The sequence below is a fragment of the Lissotriton vulgaris genome, chromosome 2_1 (genome assembly GCF_964263255.1).
Source record: "Lissotriton vulgaris chromosome 2_1, aLisVul1.2, whole genome shotgun sequence".
Lineage (NCBI taxonomy): Eukaryota > Metazoa > Chordata > Amphibia > Caudata > Salamandridae > Lissotriton > Lissotriton vulgaris.
The window spans coordinates 335,442,396-335,450,444 of record NC_141687.1 but is presented as its reverse complement, the minus strand read 5'-3'; the positions used below and the strand labels follow the sequence as shown (position 1 = coordinate 335,450,444).

At 44.1% G+C, this 8,049-nt stretch overlaps 1 long non-coding RNA gene across 1 annotated transcript; it reads left to right on the top strand.

Moving 5' to 3' along the window:
* The first annotated feature begins 851 nt into the window (after positions 1–851).
* On the top strand, positions 852–1,523 carry LOC147730294 (uncharacterized). The gene is made up of 4 exons (XR_015308571.1): positions 852–927; positions 1,011–1,136; positions 1,223–1,350; positions 1,444–1,523. It is a non-coding gene; the product is annotated as an uncharacterized LOC147730294 (long non-coding RNA).
* Positions 1,524–8,049: the final 6,526 nt, after the last annotated feature.

Sequence of the window (8,049 nt, the reverse complement as noted above, 5' to 3'; positions counted from 1 at the left end):
CTGGTAGTTAGAAATATTCCCTACAGGGTTGGACGGAGGGGTCACCAACGGTACACATTGCGGCGGGTAGATATCTCGCCGTGCTGTTCGGGCTGGAAGCGCACCTGCTTCTGTGGTCTGCCTCAGCCTCCTTCCCAATTCTGGTTGCTCGACTGTTGACCCCGTTGATATCCTCTGGACCAGTTGTTGCCTCGGTTCCTGGGGGGTTGCTATTGTCCCTTACCCTGATCCTAAAAAGATTGTTGACGTGGTTGGTAACTATAATCTTGTCCCGGATGGGAATGGCTGGGTCCAGCCTGATCAAATTCCCCGTCGGAACTATAGGAGGAGTTTACAACTAAACTGTTCGGCCTTTACCATCTTGTATGATAGGTACGCCGATTGGTGGGTGCCATGATTTTCTTTTTCCATTTATTGTGATGAACACTGTTTACCGATACTGGTAATGGTATTTTCTTACCCAACCCCCATTCACTAAAATATGATGTGATCAATACTATTAACAAGGATAGATATATTGACTATCCTCCTTTGGGCGTGTAGCATATAAAAATGTTTTTTTTTTTTGCCCTCTATGCTAGTCATATTCAGTCTGTCCACAATGGCATTACTATTGTGCCATCCCGAGTGTTACTAATTCTCTGAAAATATTGTAATACTTCCAGGTTCGTTGGGCTACATATTTTCCTTTTTATTAATATGTCCCCAATGCGATTTATCTCGCTGTGTAAGTATCTCTTCAAGTGTTATCCATGATTAGCGGTACTGTGAGTCTTTTCTCACTTTTTTCCGATATACGCGGGGTCACGTGATCGGAACTTTGATATAGGAAGTGTTAAACTACGCCCCCGGTTACCTCACGACTCTTACGAATCTTGACTTCATGCATCAGACCTCCGTGGAAGTTTCGGAATTCCACCTTTTCAGGTATGCGCATTACAAGTCTGCCCCAGCACGAATATCATTATTCGGCTGTATTTATTTTAAGCCTGTCACTTTAATATTTTCAGAAATCGAGCCGAAGCAATCCATACGGCCGTTTCGTAACTGCTGATATTTACCCCGCATCACTGCTGTTACCCATCCGGACTACATACACCAGACCCCGTGAGAGTCCCGGACCCCCTCTCTTCCAGGTATGCGCACTGTGACTCTGCAGCAGTATTATTATCTTGCTGCAACTACGTGACTACTTACAAGTCTGTCACTTTAACATTTTTAGGAATTGAACCGAAGTCATTGACACAATCGTTTCGTAACTGCAGACACTGATCTTACTCCACGGCTTTTACGATATTTGGACCAAACACACCAGACTCCTGTGAGAGTGCCGCAATTTCCCTTTCTAAGGTATGCGCAGTGTGACTTTGCCTTAGCATTAATATTGACTACTTGACTGTGTGTATGTGACTATTCACTAGCGTGTCACTTTAATACCTCTAGAAACCGATCTGGACTACTCTAAGCGGTAGCTTTGAAACCACAGATATTGAGTACACTTCCTTCGGGGACAGCGGTTTAAATACCGACTTCAGGTAGGGTTCCCCCCTTTTTCTGTAACATCTTTATCTGCTCTGACTAAGCACCCCCGTCATGGTTGGGTAACTGCCGACAATTTACTCCTTTTAGGATCCTGACCCACGCGGCGGATTACTTATCTACCTTGCAACCACGCCTTTCAACTAAGGTAATTCTTTTGATGTGCTTCGTGCCCTTAGTTTTTACTATTCAACATTAGGCTATTTGATATCTAACCTAGTGGTTTGCATGACAGATATACTTGGCGATGGGCAACCATCATATCTGTTTGCTGTCTATCTTTGCGAAACTCCTCTTCTAGTGGGTTTCAATATATTCCCTTTGACTTGCCATTATGGGAATTGTTCAAACCTTAAGGGCCCACAAGCTGTTACCCTTTCAGGACATGGCCATTCGCTATCCTTCGAAATTACTATCTTATACTACACCCATTAATGTAAGTAACCTGTGAAGTGTTTCTGTACAACTTGGGATGGACACCGCACTAATGCTATACCTTTTTTTAAGCCTGCAGCCCTTCAAATTTGGTGTTTGTCACCACATAAGTATTCCTCATTACCTTGGTCTCAACATGTGTATCCCCCTGGTAATGTTTCCCTCTTCGACCATTAACAGTGCATTTTCTATGAGTAATATGGATCATTTTGACCATAATTAAAATAAAATTATGAATTTTTTGTGCAGATTTATTGCCCCACCTGCATCCCTGTCCTGATGAAGACCCTCTAGCAAGGTTGTATCCTACGCCTGCATCACCTTGGGTCGAAACGTCGACACTTTCTTCATCCTCAGCCTTCTTCCCCATTTATCATTTGTGGATTTGTTGTGATAGGCATGAGTTTGTCATATTAATTTATGAATTGTGATTATTAGCCTGTGTTAATCAATTTTTAGTCATCTTTCATTAAGGTCAAACCGACCACCGTTCTGTCACGTATACAGTTCCTTCACCTTCCACATCACTACCCTTCCCTTTCCCTTCTGTTAGGGGCATTATTCATGATTAAATTTTGATGTATTTTATGAACAGTGTTTTATTGAATATTTTATACACGTTGTGATTAAAAGCAATGCTGTGATATTGTCTTTGAAATTAGTTGAGATATCATTTAATTTTAGTTTATTTGCTTTAGTATCTGGGACCATTTTGTTTGCATCACACACACACAACCACACACTCAACCACACACAACCACAACCACACACACAACCACACACACCCACAACCACACACACAACCATCTATCTATCTATCTGTCTATCTATCTATCGCCCTCACTCTATCTATCTATCTATCTTTCTATCTGTCTATCTATCTATCTATCTCTATCTATCTATCTATCTATCTGTCTATCTATCGCCTTCACTCTATCTATCACCCTCACTCTATCTATCGCCCTCACTCTATCAATCGCCCTCACTCTATCGCCCTCACTCTATCTATCGCCCTCACTCTATCTATCGCCCTCACTCTATCGATCGCCCTCACTCTATCTAGCTGTCTGTCTATCTATCTATCTATCTATCTATCTATCTATCTATCTATCTATCTATCTATCTATCTATCTATCTATCTATCTATCTATCTATCTATCTATCGCCCTCACTCTATCTATCTATCTATTGTCCTCCCTCTATCTATCGCCCTCCCTCTGTCTATCTATCGCCCTCCCTCTGTCTATCTATCGCCCTCCCTCTATCTATCTATCGCCCTCCCTCTATCTATCTATCGCCCTCCCTCTATCTATCGCCCTCCCTCTATCTATCGCCCTCCCTCTATCTATCTATCTCCCTCACTCTATCTATCTATCTCCCTCACTCTATCTATCTATCTCCCTCACTCTATCTATCTTTCGCCCTCACTCTATCTATCTTTCGCCCTCCCTCTATCTATCTATCGCACTCGCTGTATTGCATCACCACAGCATCACTCAGCACTACCACAGCATCACTCAGGGGCACCACAACATCACTATGCGCAACCACAGCATCACTGAACGCTACAGCATCACTCGGCGCCACCAAAGCATCAATCTGTGCAACCATTCAACAACTGGTTCAAATATGGTCTCTCAATGTTTCAAGCTTTATTACAAATGTCGCAAAAAAATGTCAATATTTCACTTTTGTTCTTGAATTTTCCTCACAATAAAATACACTGAACATAATCTTCACAAAATTTATTTACAAAAGTTTAAGCTATTGCCATTTTAAATTACAATAACTTTTATTTAAGTATTAATTGTTAAAAAAAATTAAAAGCCATTGTTATTTGTAATAGCAATACATCTAAGTCACGTAAATACACACATATTGCATTACAAATGCTATAGGTGTCACATTTGCGAAAGTTATAACTATTGACATTGTAAATGACAAAGCTATTAATTTCGCTATTTTCAAAACCAACACATACATAAAAAATGTGTCATTTACAAGACCAATAGCTCAAACTTTTCTAATGCGAGACCTATTGCATTGCAAATGCTTGTTAAGGTCTGGCTGGAGAGCGCAGACAATTATGCCAGCATTACTAGAGACATACTAAGGCTCCACCCACATGTTGGATGCCAGGAGTGCTTGTTTTGATTGGGCAGTAGTTGTGTGCTTCCACAAAAAAGTGATTACCCTCCACACAGCTGTGTTCATTTTGTTTATTTACCCAGCTGCCTGAGTTTGAACTTTCGGGGACGCACACACAATGCAATGCTATTAAAGTGCGTTAGGACCTTATTATGACTTTGGCGGTGTGGTCGCGCACCATGCCTCCACCCCGCTCCCTCACCAGCAGAGCCAAAACAGACCCCCGCCAGATTACGACTTTTTACGCCACTGGCAGGCAGTTCTTTGGCGTTCCCACAGTGGCACCTCTAAAATATGCACTGCAATAGAAAAGTCAATGCATGTTCCTGCCCAACCGAAATGAACAATGTTGTGCATTTCGTTCTGTGCAGGAACATGGGTGCTCATGCAGACAGGGGGCACACCTTATGCCCCCCTGCATGCACCCCATGGCGCAGAGGCACAAGGGGGCTCTGTAGGGCCTTTTTTATTTCCTTACCCCCACACTTCTCATGGTGGTCGCACCACCATGAAAGGTGCGGTGGAGAGGACACTCCAAATATGCCTGGTGGTGCTATAGCGGCACCACTAGCATATTAGGGGGATCTGACCACTGCGCCACCACCAGGGATGAACCCTGGTGGCAGCATCGGTCCCGTGGCGGTCCAACCACCACGGTCCTAATGTAGCAGGCGGACCACTAGTCTGGCAGTCCCCTGGCCGCCACCATGGGTTCGGTGGTTCATTGGACCGCTGAACTTGAATAACCGCCCTTAGCGCTAGATAAGTTATGCTGTTTTTCTCTGGCACCAGCACAGATGGGGAGGAGGACAGACATTAACCGATATGGATGTTTAGGACCAGCTTGATAGTGCAACTGTCAACTGACCTTTTAACCTACACCAATATTATCCACCAGTTCTTGCTTCGATACAAATACATATCCATTCCTATTATATTTACTTCTAGTGCTTCAAGCCAGAACTATTGACATTGACAATGCTTATTAGTGTTTATTGTTATGGGAATGTTGTAATGAACCAACCTCAAAGTACAGCAGGCCCCTGTTTTGTACAAGAGCAAAAGAAAGTTAAGAGGCAGAGGAGGAAAACATGTTTGCTTCATTCTGTGCCAAGACTATTGATGATGACCTATTCATCATGATGAGATACTGTGACACCTAAAAAGAGGCCTAAACTATCACCTACACTTATACTTCTTGGTCATCAGTCCAAGATCCATTTCAGACAATGCTGGGACAACTTCAGCTGCCTCTGCCTCCAATGCCAAAGGCAGGATAATAGTCTGTAATCAGACTTTCATGTAAACAAAAGGGGAAACAGCATTTATAGTGCAGGCTGAGCCACACGAGTGCCATTTCAATGCAAGCGTAACATCTCTAGCATGAACCACGCAAATATGTCTTAACCACGCACATGTTTTACGATGCATGTGCGTGGTTAAGGCAGTCAGCTGTCTAGATGCAGAGCGCATGAAACAGTCATGGAGTTTCAGTGGATCTCCTCCTTCCTGACGGATCGGACACAAAAGGTCCAGCTAGGTGGCTGAGTGGCTAGTAAAGGAGCACTGTCCTGTGGAGTCACCCAGGGTTCTGCTTTGTCCCCACTGTTTTTTAATATCTACCCCCAGTCACTAGTGGCGGCATTAGCACAAATGGACCGTCAAGTATTTAATTATGCGAACGACACTCAACTGATCCTTCGACTTGATAACTCTATGTAAGCGCGGTCTAGCGCACAGAACATCCTCAGGTTTACAATGAATTGGATGACTTCTAACTCACTTAAAGTAAACCCACATAAGACCAAGGTTCTAGCAATCACCACGGGTGGCAACCCCTGGTCAAACCTTTTTTGGCCACTAGAGTTAGGCGCCACACCAATACCAGTGCCTGTCATGAAGAGTCTTGGTGTTAAGTTGGACAGTAAGCTGGCATTGGCCGGGCAAGTGACGACAGTGGTAGGAAATTGTGTGAGCCTTCTGAGGCAATTTTGGAATTGGTACCCCTACTATCCTTTTCAACTATGCGAACTGTTGTGACGGCACTGAATGTGTCGCAACTATACTACAGAAATGCTCTGTATGCCTCCGGACAGGCTGTTAGGGAAGCTTCAAGTAGTAATGTATGACGCTGCAAGATTAATTTTTAAGCTTCCAAGGCGATCACATGCTTCACCATTGTGGCAACAACTGCATTGGCTTTCACTTAAGCAGAGTACTAGGTTTAAGGGCCTAAGTATTGCACAGAAGGCCCTGCATGGGACGGTACCAGGATATATCAAAGACCATCAAAGGAGATATGTTCCGGGACGATGCCTCCGGTCGTCCAAGGCAAGCCTGTTGTCTTGTCCACGGTGCGTCAAAGTCTCCATGGATATCGAACCATTTCAGTATTGATTCTTCAGTTGTGAAATAAGCTGCCAGAGAATGTGCATGGGGAAAGCCACTCTCCTTCCATTTCGGAAAATACTGAAAACTCTTCTGTTTATGCAGGCTTTTGAGCAAGAGAAGTTCTAACCGAGTGGGTATTGTGACAGGTAACAGTTGGTGTTTGTAATTTTCTTACAAGCGCTAAGAGACCGTTGCTGATTATGCGTTATACAAATGACACTTAACAGTAACATGGGCAGGGGGAGGAACTGAAAGGTTCGGGAAAGTAAGGACCAGGACACGGTTTGGTAAATGGGGCTGGGGCCGGGCCTGGGTTTTAGGGGGTAGTTTTTATGGCTGGGGGCAGGTTTTAGGGCTCGGGGTGGGGGAATGGGGGTCATTTTTATGGCTGGTCGCTGGGTTTTAGCGCTCGGGGATCCATTTTCAGGGCAGAGGGGTTAGTTTTAGGGCTCAGGGCAGGAGGGATGTGGTCAGGGTAGTTTATTGAGCGGGAGGGTCGGGTTTTAGGGCTCTGGGTTGAAAGTAGGGTAGTTTTTCAGGCTGGGGTAGTGTGGATTGCAGGGCTCAGGACGGGAGGCTGGGGTGTGAATTTTACCACGCATATCCCTTTACCAATCATGCCTTTACAACAAAATGCATTGCAAAGGCATGCTTGGTAAAGATATGGTTGATAGGCATGCTTGGTTAAGGCATGCGTTGTTGTATCATACAGCACAGCCAAAGAGACTGTCTTCTCCTCTGCGATTTCATAAACCCCACACTAATGGGAGGCTCCGTAGTTACCTCTTTAAAGAAATTAGCATTTCTGGGATTTCCACTATTACCAAAACCCTGCATAAGCATAGATAATATCTTGACGGATCTGCTCTCTTTGTATGTTTCTTACCGTCAGCTTTGCTCCATGGGCCAACATTTACTGGTGGTCCCTCGGGTCAGGAGGACCCGGGCCGGAGGCCGTTCCTTCCGGTACAGAGCGGCGACCCTTTGGAACTCTCTGCCACCCCATATTCGAGGCCTCAGCAACTTTTCTGAATTTAGGAAAGCTGTTAAAACCGTTCTCTTTCCCACTGTGTAGGCTGCTCCCTGTGTTGATGTTGCATATCTTCTGTTAGCGCCAGGACGCCTCTTGGCTGGGGTAGCTGTCGCGCCCTATAAATGTTTTAAATAGAAAATAGAAATAGACAGGAAAAGACCATATATGCTTTTGCAACCACACAGAGTAATAATCGTTATAGACAATTTGACTGTTTCACACAATCAGGAGCTATCAAACGATTTTGGTAACCAGGCCCGAGCAACAGAATAAAAACACCAAGGATTTATGCAAAACAACATGCTATGAGTCAGAAATTCCAGCTTTCGAGTTAGTGTAACTTATACTGCTGACTATCAATAATATGTTATGTTATCAGGTTTCATAAAGCGCACATCTGTCACCTGAGTGGCCTCTTTGCACTTTGAGATGTCCAGTTTTGAATTTCTACAAGGTTCTGGAGATTTTCCACTGACCAGAGTCTGGATCACCTGATGGTGATG